Source organism: Sciurus carolinensis, chromosome X (genome assembly GCF_902686445.1).
Source record: "Sciurus carolinensis chromosome X, mSciCar1.2, whole genome shotgun sequence".
Taxonomy (NCBI): Eukaryota; Metazoa; Chordata; class Mammalia; order Rodentia; family Sciuridae; genus Sciurus; species Sciurus carolinensis.
Window position 1 is genome coordinate 3319379 of NC_062232.1, and position 21406 is coordinate 3340784.

General features: G+C 47.6%; 1 protein-coding gene across 5 annotated transcripts in view; it reads right to left on the reverse strand.

The window, feature by feature from the left end:
- Nlgn4x (neuroligin 4 X-linked) overlaps positions 1 to 19299 on the reverse strand; it is a 301913-nt gene extending 282614 nt beyond the window's left edge. For 3 of the 5 annotated variants that reach the window (XM_047537041.1, XM_047537037.1, XM_047537040.1), the window contains exon 1: positions 19108 to 19299. The gene's annotated coding sequence lies outside the window, so the exon portion shown is untranslated. Of the gene's footprint in view, positions 1 to 17286; positions 17416 to 18484; positions 18523 to 19107 lie in introns of those variants that run through there. The other 2 variants (XM_047537039.1, XM_047537038.1) reach the window with 2 other exon arrangements.
- Between the last annotated feature and the right edge of the window lie 2107 nt (positions 19300 to 21406).

A 21406-nucleotide genomic window follows, 5' to 3' on the forward strand; every position in this document is an offset into this window, starting at 1 on the left:
TTCAAAGCCAGCCTCAGCAGCTGAGCAAGTCCCTATGCAACTCCGCAAGACCCTGTCTCTAAATAAAATACTAAAAGGGCTGGGGATGTGTCTCAGTGGTGGCTTTTCCAGTACAAAACTAAATACATAAATAAAATGGTAGAGATGAGATGCAGACGAATCAATACGTATAATTAGATATTAAAGATAAGGATATACAGAGACAGAGAAATGGGTAAGATTTCGACAGACATTCGAAAGGCACAGAATGGTTTAGACACCATTACGGATAATGCACGATAACGATGTAGTTTGGGATACGGTGAGAGATGATCAAGTAGACGCAGGTACGACGGACATGCCGATGCGAATAAAGACGGACAAACGTGTATGTTTACACACGCTCCTCAGTAAATGCAATTTCCAAAAAACACAGACCCAGAAAATTCCTAGATGCAATGATGCGAGTTTTAAATTTTTTTTTAGTGTCTAACCACTGCCCTTCTGCAGAATGAGTTCTGTTTTCCTGGAACTTGGATTTGTCCCATAAATATTCTCCCTTCCTTCTCGGTTTCAAAACTGAATAATTCAGACCGCCTCTCCACAAACCCCTTGCAGAGGAGAAGGTTTCTTGAGAGGCACTTAAGGGAACATCACTCCCTGCCTATTGAATTTTTAGATGGAGACGTCTCCCAGCGTTAAGAGGATGAGATCATCACCTTTTAAAATATGGATCGTGATGGAAAAGAGCAACAGGGTCTGGGTGGGAGTGTTCCGGTCAGGAACCTGGTCCTCCCCCTTCCGGCCTCCTTATCCAGACTCCTTGGTGGGGGCGGTGGAAGGAGGGACCCTCAGCCCGCTCTCAGGTGCTTGGCACTTGGTGCCCATCCAAGAGCATCGGAGACCTTTTTATCTTCAAAGGTCTTCTTCAATTTGTTTTTTAAGTGCCTATAGTTTTCACTGCAGAGGTCTGTTACCTCTTTTTTTAGATTGATTTCCAAGTTTTGGGGATTTTTTTTTTTTTGAGGCTATTGTAAAGGGAGATAGTTTTCCTAATTTCTCTCTTAGTTGATTCAACAGTCGTGTGTAAGAATTCAACCGATTTACGGGTGAAAGACACAGAAACCAACCCACATAAATACAGTTATCTCATGTTAGACGAAGGTGCCAAAAACATTCACTGGAGAAAAGACAGCCTCCTCAACAAATGGTCCTGGGAAAACTGGAATCCCATATGCAATAAAATGAAGTTTAACCCTGATCTCTGATCCTGCAGGAAACTCCACAAGGACCGAGGAAACACCACACCCTCTAGGAGGAAAAGTGGGTCCAACACGCCACCATGTCAGCCTAAGAAACATCTTTCCCCACCCGACCCGTGACGGGCAAGAAGTAAAGTCAAGGATCAATAAATGGGATGTTATCAAACTAAAAAGCTTCTTCACTACTTAGGAAACACTCAGGGGCATAAAGAATGAGCCTACAGAATGGGAAAAGAATCGGTGCTACATGCACCTTAGAGCAAGCATTAATCTCCAGGATACGCAATGAACTCAAAAACCTGAGTGCACACACACACACACACACACACACACAACAGGCAAAGGAACCTATCAGGCACTTCTTGAAAGAAGACAAACGGTTGACAAATATATGAAAAAAATGGTCACCCTCTCTAGCAATTAGAAAAATGCAAATTAAAACTACTCTGAGATTCCATCTCACTGCAGTCAGAATGGCCATGATCAAGAAGACCAGCCACAATAAGTGTTGGCGAGGACATGGGGAAAAGGTCCACTCACACGTGGCTGGTGGGAATGCAAAATGGTGCAGCCACTCTGGAAAGCAGTGTGGAGATTCCTCAGAAAACTTGGAATGGACCCACCATGTGACCCAGCTATCCCACTCCTTGGTTTATACCCAAAGAACTTAAAATCAGCACACTACAGTGACACAGTCACATCAGTGTTTACAGCAGTTCAATTCAAAATAGCTAAACTATGGAACCAACCTAGGTGCCCTTCAACAGATGAGTGGATAAAGAAAATGTGATAATATGCACAGTGGAATATTATGCAGCCAGAAAGAAGAATGGAATTCTGGCATTTGCAGATAAATGGATGGAGCTGGAGAGAATCATGCTGAGTGAAATAAGCCAATCCCAAAACCAAAGGCTGAATGTTCTCTCTGATATGCAGATGCTAACTCACAATAAGGGGTTGGGGGGGTTCTAGGGAAGAATAGAGATATTTTTGATTAGATGCAGGAGACTGAAGGGACAGGAGAGGGGATGGGAATAGGAAAGACGGTAGAAGGGATGGACCTCACTTTCCTAAGTTCCTATACAAATACACCCCGGCGAATCTCACCCTGTGTACGTCCACAAGCCCTGGACCCTAACTAGAATCAGATACTCATCTTCGCATAAATAGGTCAAAACAGATACCGCTGTCGTGCACACCTGAAAAGAACACAAAGATTTTTTTAAGAAGTTTGAAGATTTTACAAAATCTCATTAACTCAAAACACTGAAGGTCAATGATGGAAAATTTCAAAAATGGAGAAGATTGAAGGAACATGACAAATATATACAGTCTTTCCTGGTGAGGGTCACAGAGCAACCAAAGGACAGGAGGCAGAAGTGAGGGGGAGCGGATCCATGTCCGCTACATGCATATAAAACCCACCCTGTGCACGGAAGTCTCACCCGGAGCCCCACTAGCAGCACAGCGACTGGGTGAGCTAACTTTGCAACCTCGTAAGGCAAACTGGTGGCGTCCAGCTAAAGTCCCAGGTCTGCTGAACAGCAATGTACCCACGCTGGTTCCTCCCTCGCCACCCATCAATCAGGGAACGTCCAATGAGCGGAATCAAAGGCAACTTTGCACCACATGCAACTTCTCTGCAAAGCTCCATGTACCACCCAGCAAAGCTTCCTGTCTTTGAAAGCAATGCAAAATGGAAACAATGTTGCCAGAAGATGCTAAAGAAAACTGAAAACATGAAGCAGACTTGGATTTTGTTGACATCAGTTTCCCTCATCGTCCCCAGTGAAGCCAAGGGGCTTCAGTTTCCCACCCTGAAATTTCCACCGCTCGGAAGCAGAAGCTGCTTATTTTCGCTCCGCAGATGCCAAGCCCGAATTGAGCCGAGCAAGGTCACGCAAGTTAAAATGCAAATATCGCTCCCATCCGGGTCAGAGAAGGTGCATTTCAAGTGCATTTAAAACAGCATCGAAAGTAAAAGTATCAGACACCCGAGGAGTTTTAAGCCACATGGGAGGGGAAGGGATCAAAGCGTCTGCCTGACATCTGTCTGTCAAACCAGAAGCAAGTCTCAGGTAAACAAACCGTCCCAGGAACAGCGGTGGCAGGAAAATACTCCAGGTGCCTTGCTGGAAGCTAGCACCCCAAACTAGAAGGCTCATGAAATAGATGGCGCGGCTCAGGGCAAGTCTGCAATTTCTTCATTCGGATCTTGGTTTCTCTTGGCTCAGCTCCCTGAGCCAGACTAACCGTCTCTCTCTCTCTCTCTCTCTCTCTCTCTCTCTCTCTCTCACACACACACACACACACGCACTCCAACAACCTACTGGAGAAGACAGAGCATTTGCAAATCCACAAAGCAGGCCCAGAGCAGCCTCTGCACAGGGAACTTCCAAGCTGCCTTCTCTCCCTCTGCACCTGGGGGGAGACCAGCCGGCCCCTGAGCCTCCTAGACCCTCTGGCCGGGTTCCTGCCTCCAGGTGAAAACCGGAGAATCAAGGAGGCAGAGAAAGTCCGGAGTCAGCCGAGCTGCGCTGAGCCACCCACAGAGCCGGCGGGACGAGGAACAGGCGGGATGGTTCTCTGCCAGCTTCGCGCCCTGGCTCCTTTCAGCAAAGCCACCGACCTCCGTTACCCTCCACTGCACAATAGGAAAAAGCAGGTTTTGCAAATGAAATAACATCCTGTTTTCTTTACCTGTTTGACATTTCCTGAGATACTCCCGGCGTTCCCGGAAGTGGGAGACACAGAGGAGGTTCCCAACCTGAAATCTGCGGAAGTCGGTCTTCGTGTGTCAAGTGGGAAGTTGGAGCCCGTTGATTTACTTGGGGGGGCGGTGGGTACCGGGGATTGAACTCAGGGGTCCTTGACCACTGAGCCACCTCCCCAGCCCTGTTTTGTGTTTTATTTAAGAGCCAGGGTCTCACTGAGCTGTTGACGGCCTCCCTAAGTTGCTGAGGCTGGCTCTGAACTTGTGAGCCTCCTGTCTCAGCCTCCCCCCAGGCGGCTGGGATAACAGGCCTCAGCCACCACACCCGGCTTCCTGTATTGATTCTTGATTTGCCCGTTAGGGAACTTATTGAGGGAGTCTGTTCCTGAGTCGATGAAGGGAAGAGGGAGGGGATTAGGAAAGACAGCGGAAGGAACTGGACATCACTTTCCTATGTGCTCATATGACCGGTGAAACTCCACACCACGTCCAGATCCGAACCCGGGACCCTGATTGGAACAAGTTCTACTTAAGCTGTGCACGTATCCCGTGTCAAAAGGCACTCGCACCCAGAGACAGGAAAAGCCGTGCCCGATTCGGGCACAAGGAATCAAAATGTTCCTGAAACTACATAGAACAAACAATAAAAAAAAAAAAAAAATCATGGAAAAGACTCAGAAAGTCAAAAAAAAAAAAAAAATACACTCTCCTATCCCGTTTTTCTAGAAAGAACAAATATGAATAAATGAAGGGATACCTTCTTACATTCCAGAACTAAAAATGGATCCAAATGTAAGTGCAAGGGACACGATATTCCTATCAGCCAGCTGCCCAGCTACGGTCTCAGCATCTGCCAACAAAAAAGCCAGGTAGCTCTCAGGGTGACGGGCTCAGGAGACAAGAAGAGAAAGTCAAGTCGTCACCGCTTCCCGGACCCTGAGGTGGAACCCCTCTTTCTGATCCCGCCTTTCCTGCCCACCCTGATGAACCTGCGATCGCTAGAATATTCACAGAGTAGAACCTGAACTCTCTTCTACCGCGCTAAGCAGGCTTGGCGAGGGTAGAGGCTCAGACGGGAGAGAGAAGGGAGAGGAGAAGCCGCCCCGCTTCCCGCCGGGTCTGCTCGGCAGAGCGACCCAGGAAAACCAGGGCCACAAAAGGAACCACCTTGCTTTTCCAGCCACAGCTTCCTGGGAGCATCCTCAGCAAACAGCCGGCGCTGGGTACGTTCCTTCTGCAGAGAGACCTCCAGGTCTGTCCTTCCTGCCCGCTGAGCTCAAGGGAAGACGGGCAGCAATGGGCCCCCTATGGAAATAGCTGAGTCAGCAGCAGTCTGACCAGGAATCCCTCTAAATGTCCCCCGGCAGCCAGGCCCCCTGCGGACGAGGTCAGAGGAGACGACACGGACGCTGGAAAGGTTAAGACTGTATTGACTGAGCCGGGTTCAGGGGCACACGCCTGTCCTCCCAGCAAGTGGGGAGGCCGAGGCAGGAGGATCTGGAGTTCAAGGCCAGCCTCCGCCACTTAGCAAGACCCTGTCTCAAAATTAACAAAAATAAAAATGAAAGGGCTGGGGGGGGGGTAACTCAGCGGTAAAAAAAAATCCCTGGGTTCAATCCCCTGTACCTAAAAGAAAAAAAGTCTTTAGGAAGTTTTGCAATTAAAAATTGAATGGTGTTTGTCTACATAGATGTATGTGCATATGATTTCTATGTGTGCAGACACACAGACACATGAGTATAAATATCAAGAGACAAGCTGAATTAATCTCCAGGACGTACAAGGGACTCAAAAAAAAAAAAAACTCATGTACAACTAGTTAGAACAAAACCATAAATAAATAAAATGTCTCCTCTTAATTTTAATGATACCATGGTCAGAGACCGGCCTTTATTATTTGATTATCTATAATTTGTTAGAATTTCACTTATAATCCTACTGATTTTTTAAATAAACATGCTGTGTGGCATGATTTTATTATTTATGTGTGTATGTGTGTATGATTTTATTATTTATGTATTATCATACCTATATATTAAAAGTATTATAAAGTCTCATATAACAAAAAACACCAAAATACCAATAACCTAATCAATAAATGGACTAAGGACCTGAATACACACTTCACAGAAGATATACAATTGATTAACAAATATACGAAAAACATATTCAACATCTCTAGTAATAAGGGAAATGCAAATCAAAATGACTCAAGATTTCATCTCACTCCTATTAGAATGGCGATTATCAAGATTATAAGCAACAATAAGTGCTGGGGAGGACGTGGGGAAAAGGTCCACTCACACGTGGCTGGTGGGAATGCAAAATGGTGCAGCCACTCTGGAAAGCAGTGTGGAGATTCCTCAGAAAACTTGGAATGGACCCACCATGTGACCCAGCTATCCCACTCCTCAGTTTATATCCAAAGGACTTAAAATCAGCACACTACAGTGACACAGCCACATCCATGTTTATAGCAGTTCAATTCACAATAGCTAAACTATGGAACCAACCTAGGTGCCCTTCAACAGATGAATGGATAAAGAAAATGTGCTATAAATACACAATGGAATATTACTCGGCCCTAAAGAAGAATGCTATGATGGCATTTGCAGGTAAATGGACAGAACCAGAGACTATTATGCTGGTATCCGAACCGTAACAGAGATCAACAATTTCCCTTCAACGCTGGAGCAAGAACACCTGGAATTTGTCTTTACGTGCCGGGCTTCTTTCAGTTACCCCCAAACACACTGTATATCGGGAGATGAATACAGTCACCTGTTTCATCTTCAGTTAATTCTCACAGATAATCCTTTCACATTCTGGGCTTCACCAAAAAGAAACTCATCAATCAGACTATTATCACCTAAATGCATGAAAGGTGACTTTCCTAATCAAATTTTCATGGCAGGCAACAGCCTAAGAAGTACTTCATGAGAAGCAGGTTCTGACTGTTATTCTGCTCCCGTGATGTGGTAGGTTTGAACCCTAGATTCTGGATGAGACAGTATCTTTCTAACATCCGTGTTTATGCAACAACGGATTCACTTTCCCTGTGTTTTGTTTTGCCTTTGAGCTTTTATTTTATGTTCCTCATCTCTGCACATTTAATATTTTCTCCCACAGATCCGTTCCCTTTTCTCCCTTGGGTTTGATTGGCTGGTTAACTCAGGAAGAAGTACCATCATCCTCTGTCCACACCTCCTGGGTTCCATGTTATCTGGCAACTCCAAACCCTCATGAACTAGAAGCATATATAGGACACGCTGTGTAAAACTGAAATAATAATAATAGAAGTGAGATGGGTAAATCAGATCAAGCAGATCAGGGGAAGGAAAGGGAATTGACTGGGGAATGAGATCGTTCAAAGTATGTGCAAGTACCCATGAGGTGGAAGTAATCCCACTATTAAGTACAGGGAGAATGTCCCAATAAACAAATTAAATTGCAGATGTGTGTACTTGCGTTTTTGCATATACATTATATATGCATATAATTATGTATATGTATGTATGTGTAATTCTGTTCTTATTTTTCTCTACTTGGCAATGGATCTGATGCTTCATGGGTTGCAAATAATTCTCTCTAATATGATGTAAGGTGCTGCATTTCTTCACGGGGTATGTGCATTTACCAAATGCATACAGGTGTAAGGTTTCCCTGCCAGCAACAGAGCCAACCAGCTGAGAAAGCTGAAAGCATTCCGGAAAGGCGGCAGCCCTGCTCCTACCCAGGGATCAGGAGGAGCTCTGCCATCTTGGCCTACCAAACCCAGCAGCCTGCTTTGCTGAAGAGCTTAAAACTGAGCCGTACTTCATCCCTGATGTGATGATAAACCTAACTGCAGCTCTGTGAGCTACAGGACCCCAACATGACCCCCAACTCTTTGAAAGATTGAGGAACTGGGAAACCAGCTGCCATTTTCCTGAGCATTCAATATGGCGCCCGAGAGATGGAATACACGCCCAGTGGAAGATACATCCTGGTGAGACTTATCTGCTCTTAAATCTGATGCTCTGCTTCCATTTTTCACTGTTCCTCTTTTATTTTTTCTGCCACAGAGAAGTGAAAAATGGCATCGATGGTCACCCCAGAGCTTGGTCCACAACAACAAATGTGTAACAAATGAATTGAATGAAATTGACTTAAACAGACAGACACAAGCTCATGTGTCCACACAGTCTTTTTGATGTAAATCCTTTCAGGTAACCTCACACCCTCCTAGCTCTTTTTTTCTGCTCTGTGCCTAAGAAATAGAAAAGAGTTCCCGGCACCATCTGATGGTCAGTATGGCCAGAGACTCTCCCAAGAGGTACTCAAGTGACCTCCAGCACCTGCTAAATCCATCAGCACAGGACGGCTCACCTCCTCACAGCATCTCTTTTCAGAGTGAAATTCAAGACACGACTATGTCAGAGGAGGCTTTCCAAAATCACTTGCTCCTGGAGACTCTTTAAGAACAAATTCCTGATGTGGGAGTTCTTTCCATCCATCACCACCAGGTTTTCGAATCTATTTTACAGAATGGCCACAAAGAATTTTTCTTGTGAGACGTGTGAGCTCACAGAATTTAAGCAAGCAACCCTGGTCCACCTGTCTCTGCAACAGTATTTTCAAGGTCATTCGTTATTCTAAAGGAACTTGCCCACAGGCATGGGCATGAAGCTCCGAAATGGTGCTGGAAATGGCTCCTGTCTACTTCCAAGTCTTCCCGTCCAATGCGCTCTCCTGGTAGATCTGTTTTTCTCCTGACTTACCCTACAGGATAAATGCAGCCTCTCCACTGGACCTCCCTCTGGCCTGTGCAAGGCAGCTACAGCCCTGAGCCCGCCATATTGAATTTTCACCTTGAAGAAGGCCACAGAATCCACTTAGTCAGCAGCCTCTGTCGGGCAGAGGGCAAGAGGAGGCTTGGAAGGACCACCCCCCACTGTGTGCTGGGGGCACTTCCAAAGGCTGCCTGCTCCATCCTGCGTAACTGAGGGGGGGCTTCTTAACCTTGTGATAAGCAGCTAAGTGGTCCATCCATCCAGGCGGGAAAGACACGGGATCTGACACGGACTCCCGCTGACATGACCCATCCTGATGGGTTTACCATGCACCAGGGACTTTAGTGAGAGTCAGAGAAAGCTAGAAAGCTGGTCACCACCAGACCATTCAGAGACCTTGGGCCGTGTGGACCATCACATGTCCCTACTGTGGAAAACTACCGCACACTCAGACACAATTCCTTCTGCAAAGTGCACATCAAACTGTGTCTCAGTACCATCTATGGATTACACATGTGAATGTGTGTGTGCAGATGTATCTACACGTATGTATATGCCTTATGCCTACGTATATATATCTTATGCACACATTTTATTGCATCTACATACATTTATCCAATTGTATCTCTGCATATTATACGTAAACTCAGATTTTACTACATATTCATATGTATTTTCTAATTGTATCTGCATATTATATACATACTGGGAGTTTACTACATATTTATAGAAATTTTCCAATTGTATCTATTTGTAATTATATGTATACCCACATTGTATTGCATACTTATAAGAATTTTGCTGGATCTATATTATAAATATATACACACAAGGATAGTTAGATGAATTTCACTGCTTATGTATGCATATGCAATTTTACAGTGTATGATGCTTGCAAAATACATTCTAGGCCTCAATACATTCTATTTAATTAATATAGTTAAATAGAATGCATGTATATTATGGTATGTGCATCTGACTGCATAGACTATACACTGACATGTAATCGTTCCTAAAAGAAATGGACATTGAAATATATTTGAACTGTAGGATCCTATGGAGGCTTTGCAACCAATTTTGATGCACAACTACTTGACATAAGAAAGGCAAACTTCTGGATTCAACCCCTAGCCCTGCAGAAATAAGTAAATCGATACCAGAGGCTGCCATCAAGTTTATAAATCATACGTAAATAGTTATAAGAATAAATATATAACATGAACAAAGAGTTTACGAGATGGTTTTCTTCACCAGTTATGTAACTTCATAAAAATAGAAACCTAGGAGGATATTTAGGTGTGGTTACCTGGAAGCATACCCTGCATTACACGGGCTGGAATTTAGATTTAATGGACAATGTGCATTGGCTTACATACACTTACATACAGGTATATTTAACCTGCTTCTGCAAAGAAAGCTCTGCAGGTTTCATTTGCAGATAAAACTCTTTAATGCCAGAAATCTCTCTTAGCGCTCCCCGTAGGGCCCTAACCTGAGGCCACCCCGTCCCACTGACCAGCAGGCTGCTGGTTCAGAAAGCTAGGTTGATCTGCTGCCTGGAAGCCTGGTGTCTGATTTCTACAGTGGGACGGAGGCCAGCGGGGGCAGGAGAGCCTCAGGTGTCCATTCACCTGAGCCTTTGGCGCCAGGTGGGGTTTTCCCAGGAGTGCAGGGAACCCAGGCGGGATCAGAATTCAAAGGCCGTCTGCAGGAACAGGGGAGACCAGGGGCATCAGGACCTATAGGGAGCTTCTCAGCTCTGATGCCTTCAAACACCCCCGTGCAATACAGGAACGCGGGGCTTCGGGAGCTGAGCAGATACAACGCCCCGTCCCCTGGAGCCGTGGGGACCCCCTTTCAGCAGGACTCTGCAGACACACGAGAAATAATGGCCTGCCTCTCTTCCAGGGGCAGATCAAAGGGTTCTGCTTTCTCAAAGAAAACTGGGTTGCGTCCTTGTGAAACCTGTCACCTGCTCCGTCCTGGCAAGCCCAAGAAAAGTCTCAGAAATAATCCATGCACTGTTTGCAGGGGTACCCGGAGCTCCTGCTTTTCAGAAAATCCCATTCAGATCCAGAGAGAACGCCCGGAGCAAATGCAGCCACCTGCGTGCACACGCGTCCCTCAACACACCCGCTCTGCCCAGGGACCACCACCCGCCAGTGAGTGTCTTTACTTCTCAGTGAGGAACACACATCCGTCACACAGGACCTGGGATACGGTTCTGAATGTCGCACGTTTGGTGCACGCTGAGAAAAAATGGACGCACGGAAGGAACCCCATGTTCTCATCCCGAGCTGATATATTGCCAGGGTGCAGGAAAACATCTTCTGCAAGAAACACCTCCCCCCTCTTTCCCATGTGCGCGCAGGGATGTAAATAAACCTGCACAGACGTAATTCCGGGCTGAAGGCATGCCTTCGGGTCAGGCGGGGAGAGCTGAGTCACTCAGAATCGCCGTTCAGCACGACAGGTCTTATTTGTGCAAAAAAAAAAAAAAGTGTGTTTTTCTGAGTTCCCTCGCCTCTTCAGAGTCCGACCATTTTAAAGAGCCAGTCTGACGTGACATGAACACAGCGCTCAGTCTGCCGGGACTCCCGCCTGCACCCCAACCGCGTGGTTCCAAGAACGGACTGACTGGGCGGCTCGCCCTGGACGGAGGGTGATGTGATCTGCACCCGGGAGCTCAGGAACCCAGTCTTGATGCCGCTGAAATGTCAGACAAGGAAGTTTCCTCGGGCAACGCCACCACCAGACACAAAGGGCCCTTCTCTGCGCTGTGCGGAAAGGGACTTATAATCGGGGTGACCAACTCTGGGTGCCAATCCCCGTTTTCTCTCCCATCTGGGTCCTTTCTGGAAAGGCTCCAAAATCCCATCCAGAGATGCGAGTTTAAACGGCCCAGTTTCTTTGCTGTTGAAGCTGGGAGGCTGGGTTTCAAGCTGGAGAGTGGTTTCCTATTTTGCAAATCTGCGCCCCTCCTCCTCACCCGGTCAACAAACGCCAAACAAAGGCGGGAGAGGAGCCGGGCCAGGTGTTCAAGGGGAGCCCTGCAGAGAGGCAGGGGCATGTTGATGCAGCTGCCTGGCTGGGTGAGCCATTCAGCTCTGGGCCCAGCCCGCTCTGGAAACCACACCCTGACTGCAATCCCAGCCAGGCTCTCCTGGGTGGCCAGTCTCTGCTTCTTTTTAAAAACATACCTCTCCTTCCTTATCCACTTGGACGCTAGGCAAGCGCTCGACCAGGGAGCCACAGCCCCAGCTCCAAAGTGCACACTTTAATACAACCACCCAAAGGAGATTCCGGGTCATTTTCTCCCCACTTCTAAAAGATCAGGGGCACCATCTCCTTAGCCTAATCTGAAAAGCAAGATGGTGCACTTGAACCTGAATCTTCCATTAGGGTGACCCCAAAGATTCATGGTCTCCTTTCACCTTCTGAGATCATAGAACCATCTGGAATAATTCAATAAAACCGCAGATAGATCTATGGATACACAGATATGTAGACAGATAGATAGATCTATAGATACACATACAGGTAGACAGATAGATACATAGGTCTATAGATATATAGATTTATAGATAGATACATAGGAATATAGATACAGAGATCTATAGATACATATATATGTAGATAGATACATAGATCTATAGATACATAGATAGATCTATAGATAGATACATAGATATATAGATACATAGATACATAGAAATATAGATACATAGATCTATAGATACACAGATCTATAGATACATAGGTCTATAGATATATAGACTTATAGATAGATACATAGACAGGAATATAGATACATAGATCTATAGATATACAGATAGATCTATAGATAAATAGGTCTATAGATATATAGATTTATAAATAGATACATAGACAGAAATATACATATATAGATCTATAGATACATATATATGTAGACAGATAGATACATAGATCTATAGATACACAGATAGATCTATAGATACATAGGTCATAGATATATAGATTTATAGATAGACACATAGACAGGAATATAGATACATAGATCTATAGATACATAGATAGATCTATGGATACCCAGATAGATCTATAGATACATAAGTCTATAGATATATAGATTTATAAATAGATACATAGACAGAAATATAGATACATAGATCTATACATATATAAATCTGTAGATACATAGGTAGATCTATAGATACATAGATATATAGATAACAGACACATAGACATAGATACATAGATCTATAGATACATAGATATATAGATAACAGATATGTAGATGTATACATAGATTCTATAGATATCTGTCTCTACATAGACCTATAGATATATAGATAGATCTATAGATAGATACATAGACAGAAATATAGATACACAGACCTATAGATACATAGATCTGTAGATACATAGATTTATAGATAGATAAAGAGAAATATAGATATAGAGAAATATATAAGATAAATATAGATAGAGAGAAATATAGACACATAGATCTATAGATACATAGGTCTATAGATACATAGATAGAAATATAGATACATAGACTTATAGATACATAGAAACAGATCTATAGATACATAGATTTATAGATAGATACATAGAAATATAGATACATAGATGCAGAGATTCTATAGATATCTGTCTACATATAGATCTATAGATATATAGTAGATTATAGATAGATACATAGATAGATACAGAGACAGGAATATAGATACATAGGCCTATAGATACATAGACAGATATATAGACACATAGATCTATAGATACATAGATCTATAGATAGATATATAGATAGATAACATAGATACATAGACATAGATACCCAGATCTATAGATACATAGATACATAGATTCTATAGATATCTATCTATACATAGACCTATAGATATATAAATAGACCTATAGATAGATAGATACAGAGACCTATAGATATACAGATAGAAGTATAGATGGATAGATAGATAGAGAGATAGATAGGTAGCTACAGAGACCTATAGATATATAGATAGAAGTATAGATAGATAGAGAGGTAGATGGATAGATGGATAGATACAGAGACCTATAGATATACAGATAGAAGTATAGATAGATAGATAGATAGATAGATAGATAGATAGAGAGGTAGATGGATAGATAGATAGATGGATAGATACAGAGTCCTACAGATCGATCCATCAGTAGATAGACAGAGAGCTCGTATCTCCCCCAGGTTCCATTCCTGCCGGGACGAGCAGCCTAGTCTTGGGTCAGACACAAGGACGTCTGGCACAGGAGCGGTGGCCGGCAGCAGCCACAGGCGTGCCAGTAGGGAACACAGGTGTTGGGGCCACACACCTGGTGCAGGTGAACTCAACACTCAACGCCTGCACCTAGAAATGGCAGTCCCTTGGGGGGCTGGCTCTCCTCTACCCACCAGGCTGGTGTGTTGACTTCAGGAGACACTTGTCTGATCATTTAGAGAATCATTTAATTTCATTCACTAGAACCATCTGCAAAAGGAAACCCTTCGTAGCTACTGATCTAGGGATTTCTTCAGAGCTGTCGACGGCCAAATCGGAGACCTGCAGGCAGGAGTGCATATTGTATTTTTCCTTGAGGATGCATGCCACCTAGCTACCAGCCCCCCCAGTTAAAGATGTCTGCACACGACCTCAAAACCAGGGCTTCCATTTGCAGCCTGCCTTTCTCAAAAGGACTGGGCAAAAGCTGTGTTTTTTCTATTAGTAGTATTATTAATTTTCACATGGTAGCTGACAACGTTAAGAAATCTGAATATTCCTTCACCTAAATCACAAGGCGATGGCGTCCCCTGAAAGCAGACACTATCCAGGAAAAAAGCAAAGAAACTAAACCGAACGCATTTTTCCTCGCTTGGCATTCTGATACCTGTTATTAAAAGGAAACTGTGCTTCAGAAAGAATACTTTGTGGCTCAAAAACTAAGAGAGTCTGTTAGGTGGATGGATGGATGGATGGGTGGATGGACAGATGGATAGATCTGTATGCCTAATTGACACACGACTTTCATATACTAAAATCAGCTCTCCTTGTGTTGGGCAACAAGATATTCTTTGAACTAGAGAGGTTGTCTTGGGCGTGGGGGCCTTAGAGTAGTTTGTATGTGCAGGTCCCGGGAAAACAATAAATTCCGTCAACAAGTTTCGTGATTGAAGATTTATGTCCCCAGCCACAGAAGAAGAGCTTCAAACAGGGAGTACCAATTAAAATGGAAGGATGTTTGTTAAACTGAGGTCCTCCTCTCCGGAGATGGAATGTTTGCCTTTCTGAGAACCTTTTCCTTGTGGTCCAGGGATAAAAGCTCTTAAAGAGACCCTAGCGGACTCTGAAAGCCGCTGCTGTGTGCCATTCAGTCAGCCCTCCCGTCTTTGTGCAAAGGCGATCAATAAGCTTTCCGCAGATTACTACAAAGGAAAAAGAAAACTCAGAAGTAAAGAAAAGCCCCGTATGCTTATATCATCATTTGCCTACACATCAGATCCAAAACTAGGAGCTTGCAAGCAAATCCGAGCCTATTTGGTTGCACTTTTGAAAGCATCTGCTTGCTCTCCCTTCGGTAGCAATCAGTTATCAGAAATCTTCGTTATGCCTAGGTTTGGGGAGAAATGAGCAGGTTTCCTGGTTTTAGGGCCAACTGTATATTCAACAACATCCTTTAAAAATACCAAGAAAAGCCACGATTTTTTTTTTCCACCTAAGAAGAATCTATCAAAGTACCTTGAAAATAGCATCTGAGCACAGCCATTATTATCACGGAAATGCAATTATCTTTAAACCCATACTCAAAATCATTCTGGCTTCAAAAAAAAAAAAATCAAAGCTCTGATTTTAATCCAGTGATTTAAAACTGATGAAGTAATTTTCCACTTGGTACAATTGGCCCTGATTATACCCTTACATGTTAGAGACCACACTGTTCCAAACACACACACACACACACACACACACACACACACACACTCTCTCTCTCTCTCTCATCCTACATTTCTTTGGGTAATACCATACTGAATTTCTCATCTGAGTAAAAGCATATTTGCAGAGGCCTCTTGGACAGGCTGAGCTCCTTAATTTCAGGAGCCATGCAAATGTTCGATTCTTTTTGTGTTTTTAAAAATGAGGCATTCCTGCAACCACACACATTAGCAGCCACCCCCCTCCCCCGCCCCGCTTCTATTCCATCCACACAGGGAAAATCTACGCTAAGGATTTAGAGGATTACTGCTAACGTCTTCCGCACTGCCAACTGAAGGCATGAAATAATAATTCTCCATTCCCCAAATCTGCCCCCACAAAAATGCAGATTTCTTCGCCAACTGAGGGTTCCTGCCGGCTGTGCCAGTCTCCAGGAAAACGCGGAACGGCTCCATTCAGACCATGCGGCTCTCTGAACAGCCGATTCTGCTTTGTTCAGCCTCAAAGTGTGGGCTTCGCATCCCGGACAGCTCACCACTAGCTAATGGGAAAAGGGGGTCTCGGCCGGCCTTGCTTAGCTCCCCGGCTCCCTTACCCGCAGGGCGCCCAGGGGGCCTGCTCCTTCTGCTTCGCCAGGGTAACCAGCTCTCCCTAAACTTTGTCTTTTTCTTTCTCTTTTCTCTTTGCGTCCTCCCACCACCTCCCTAAACCCCTGGACAGGGCTGATTCCGAGATGGGGACCGAGCAGCGCGCGCGCCCAACCCCGGCTGATGGGCAGACCATTCCCAGGCAACTCGTTCCCGGTGTCCGCACGCGGGGAGCGAAGGTGCCTGTCACCAAGCCCAGCAGGGGCACGCGGAGGACCGTTCCCCCCGCAACTGACCAAATGCAAAAATAATATATAGATATAAAAAAAAAATGATAATAATCACCGAAAGAAGAGCCCACACCACCACCTTGTGGATTCTGACGGCAAGAACAGCAGCACCTGCTAAGTTCGGAAGGCTCCCCCTCCCCAGGCAGCCCTCACCCCAAATGTCTCAAGTTGCGTCCAAATGACAGCTCGGGAGCCTCTCTCCGCGCTCACCCCGGATCCGCCGCGCGCTGGGCTCGGTTCCCCCTGCGGCGCTCGCCCCGCACGGGCTCGGGCTGCAGATCGCGGCGCACGGCGGGGCCCCGACCCCGCCGCCCCCTCCCGGGACCCCGGGCGCGCAGCTCCCGCCCCTCCTCCGCCCTCCCCAGGACCCCGGCACAGCGGCTCCGAAAACGAACGCCAGAGGCCCGCACCTGCCGGGCGACTCGCAGGGAGAAGCAGAGAAAAGACCCGCAGCCAAAAACAATAAATAAATGAATAGCGGCTGGGGAAGGAGAAGGCGCTGGGGGACCTGCTCCTGCGGGCGCCCCTCGCCCTCCAAGCCCGACATCCCTGCCCAGGGTGGTCCCGGCCAGGCCTCGGGGCCGGGGTGCGCACTGACCCCGGCTGCCGCCCCCGCAGCGCCGCCAAGGAAGGGCGCTTGTCTGGCCGGAGCCGCGCGCCCGGGCCCAGCGCTGCGCGCGGATGGCGGCCCCGACCCGGCCGGGCGGGGGAGGGGAGCGCGGCGGGCAGGGCGCCCGGGACCCCCGCCTACCGGTTCTCGCCGAGGCCCGGGAGCTGCACCGGCTGCAGGCGGCGCGGAGGGCGGAGAGCAGGGCGAGGCGGCCGGCGCGCAGCCGGAGCGGGAGGCAGCGCCTCGGGCCGGGGGCGCCGCGCAGGCGGGACCCGGGCCTCCCTCCCCGCGGCGAGGCGCCCGCCCCGCGTCCTCCGCAGCCGCGCGCCACATGCCGCCCGCCGCCCGCCGCCTCCCGCCCCCGCCGGCCTCCGCAGGTCGGGCGGGCGGGCGGCGCAGGCTCGGCGCGGCCGCCGCGGCCTGGGACCCGCGGGCTCGGGTGGTCCCGCCGCCGCGCGCCCTGCCCTGCGCCTCCGTCCGGCGCTGGGCGCTCGGCCGACCCTCGCCACCTGCAGCGGGGGCCTCGCTGCGCGGAAACCGGGCCGGGGGACACGGAGACGGCCTGCGGGGGCTGGGGACGCGGGTGCCCAGCGCGGGACAGCGCGCCGGGATGGGGTGTCGCTGTGGCCCGCGGCCGAGGAGCTGGCCCGGCGCTGGAAACGCGCTCCCTGCCTGCGGCTCGGCAGCCTGCAGACTCCCCGGGAAGGACGGGACTTGCTGGACCCCGCCTGGGCTCCAGGTCCCTCGAGACCCAGGCCCGGCGCCGGGCGCACCCTCGGCTCCAACTTTTCTCTCCTTCCGAGAATCTTAGGGATCCTGCTCCGCGCAGGAGCTGCATCGCCCCTGGAGCGACACGGGTCCAGGCCAGATGCAAAGGCTCCCCAAGGAGCGCAGCCCCCAGCTCGCTCCCCCAACCCCCGGCGCCCTGGGGCGACCCGCGCGCACACACCCACGCGCGGAAAAGCGGGTCGGCCGAGCCCGCCCCCCGGCTGGGCGAAAAAGCAGCCTCAGCCCGCGACCCTCCTTCCTCTTCGCCCGGGGTCTCCAGCGCGCCGGGATGGCTCCCGGGCCAGGTCCTAATCAATCACGTGCGTTATTTCGTGCATCACACAAACCGTCATCTTATCCGAGGCCAGTAGAGGAAGGAGGGGAAAAAAAAAAAAATCGCTTAATGCAAAACCCAGCCGAGCCTGTTTTCCCGGCTCCTCTCTAGTTAACCCACCGCCCCTCCCCCACCCTCCCCCCACCCCGCGCCAAAAGCTACCGCAGGCGCTGGTAGCTGACAGTTTTCCTCCAGAAAGAGAAAAAGAAAGATAAAGGAAAATCCCTGCTCGCTCACACTTTGCAACAGAGCTTCTGGTTTCCTCTCGAGTCCCGGTTTGCAGAGAACTGGCGCTCTGCTCCTTCTGTGCTGCAGATACACACACATATATATATATATGTATTTTTTTTTCCCCTCCTCTCTCCGCCACACGCTTCTGTTTATTTCTATGTCAGGTCCTGCTACTTTGTAAACACATCACACAGTTCCCCCCACCCAGCCGTTCCAAAAGCTGATTGCAGCAAAAGGCTTCCCAACCACGGTGGTCCAAAAAAAAATAAATAATAAAATTTTCTGTGAAGTCCCCATAAAATCAAATATTTCTATGGAGATGCGCCTGTAGCTTGCCCATGACGAGCTGTGCATACATGTCCACACATCCACCCACACCTCAGAAATGGAGCGACAGATGGAACGAACTCCGGTCCAAATTCTCAAAAATCAAGGCAAAGGGGGGAAAATAAATAATTAAATAGATGTCAGACGAAGGCAGAGGCCGAAAGATCCGCAGAGAGCCCCCCTCTCTCTTTTGCGCGAGGACACAGGCAATTTAAAAGGTTGAAATGGTGGAAAAAAAAAAAAAGAGAGAGAGAGAGAGAGAGAGAGAGAGAGAGAGAGAGAGATCATTCAGCGGCACCTACCCGAGCTCTGGAAAGCTGCATTGGCAGTAAGTGTTCTCGATACACATCCAGATTTTTCTAGGGAACCGTTGGGAAGGTATGATTCAGGAGGATGGATTCAGCCCAAGCACCCACGGGATCTGCTCTGTCCAAAGGAATTCGAGCGCCAGGAACACCACCGTTTGCAGGGAATTCAGTTGCTTCTGTCCTCCATCGTCTGTGGTCAGGAAGGGAAAAAAAAAAAAAAGAAAAAAAGAGAAAAAAAAAAAAAAAATCAAGCCTCAGAAGCCAAGCAGGAAGGCGAAAGCCAGGTCTGAATACCAGCTCTGTGCAGAGAGACAGAGATGGGAGACGGATCGCGTCTGCAAGAAAAAGAGAGATTGAGGAGAGAGGTCCCGCTGTCTCCAGCGCTCTCCCTCTGCTATTGGACCAGACTGAATGAAATTTACAAAACCAGCAGCCAATAGATCGCGGCAGTTGGTCCCATCTCGACAGAGACCACAGCCACGGCTACAACCTCATGCAAAGAGCAGCTTAATCCCAGTGCAAACCAGCTGTGACAGAGCCATCCCGGGAGCCAGGGTGGCAGGCAGGTGGACATGTCACACGGGGGCCACCCAGGGCCCAGCCAGCTCCCTGGGACCCAACCTTGCAATACCCTCTGCACCAGCCTATCTTTAACTCTTTCCGGTCCTCCTGGTCTCCAGCCGTCCTGCTGGTCAGACGGTCTCGCCTGCTCCCAGGACTGCAGGACAGATGGTCATCTTGGGAAACAATCATCACCATCAATTAATTAATTAATTGAAAAATGAAGGGCAGCAAAATTAAACGCTCGTCTGTAAAGGAAAAGACCGCTCTTCAGGCTGATTGATGGATGCACGCTTTTTGGTCTGTTTCCGATGCACGCGTAGTTTCCACCATATATAAGAATTATGGCTGGGACGGCCTAGTTAGTTTTGGTGTCAGGGATAGAAACCAGGGATGCTTCACCGCTGAGCCACACCCTCAGCCCCTTTTGTGTTTTATTTTGAGACGGGGTCTCGCTTCCTTGCTTAGGGCCTTGCTACGTTGCTGAGGCTGGCCTCCACCTTCAGATCCTCCTGCCTCAGCCTCCCAAGCCTCCTGGGATTACAGGCCTGTCACCCCACGCCTGGCTTGCAAATCAGTTTTAAATAGCCTCCTATTTACTCTCAGGGTCCAGGAGTATGTAATTTCAGCCAGTCCCAAGTTGGGGGATATAATCCGGTACTTCAAGTGGGTTCACAGGAAGTTGAATATAAATAGACAATATCTGAAGTTAGTCAGCTGCCCTTAAAGCAGACGTTATCCGATTTGTGATCGCGAACTTAAGATTCTTCAACTGGATCGCTTGGGTCCAAGTTTGCCGATGATCTTAAATCTCTATTTCACTGATTTTCATCTCGGTGACTGCCTGAGTCTACAAAGTGAAGGAGGTATCATGAATCCCCTAGCGATGCGGCGATAATTCACGGAGTGTATGTTTCCGGGATGTGACGAGTGTTCACAAATGTTAGATTTCCTTGTATGTTTTGCAGTGCACTAATATGGAAGGAAAAGATAATATTGGCTGTGCATGGCGTCTCTTCCCACTCGGCTCAGCTGTGGGCAATTAATCAAAGCATCGAATCTGCGAAGATGATTTCACGTGTGGATCACCGGGGATTTCCTGCAAGTTCATGCAAGAAGGACTCTTGGGTAGCACGGTCCACGATGGTTTCCCACCAGGGATCTCCCTTTGCCTGCTTGGACTTTTTGGAAAGTTGGTTATATTCTGTGGATCTTAGGGAAATGATCTTTTAAACGGAGATTTCAGGTAGCTCGCCCTTAGCTTCCTGTGGTGACTAAATGAGATACTACACAGGTGCTATGGTTGGGATCTGCCAAGTCCTCCAAAGGAACAGGTGTTAAAGGGTTGGTCTCCAGCTGGGAGCTCTTTGGAGGTGGTGGAGCCTTTAAGAGGCGGAGCCTAGTGGGAGGAGTTTAGGCCATTGGGGGTGTGGCCTTGGAGAGGTCTATGGGATCCAGGTGCCTTTCTCTGCTCTCCTTGCTGCCTGGTCACAAGGAAGGTCATTGTGTGTCCTGGTGATTTTTCCCCACTGCACACTTCCCGCCATGATGGGCTACCTCACCACAGGCTCAGAAGCAATGGGGTCAATGGACTGAAACCGCCCCAGCACTGTGAACGTGACACAGCCCTCCTTGCATAAGTGGGTTATCTCAGGCAATTCATTACAGTGACGGAAAACTGGCTCGCACACTATAAAAACCGCCTTCACTACCAACAGGAATATAAATATGG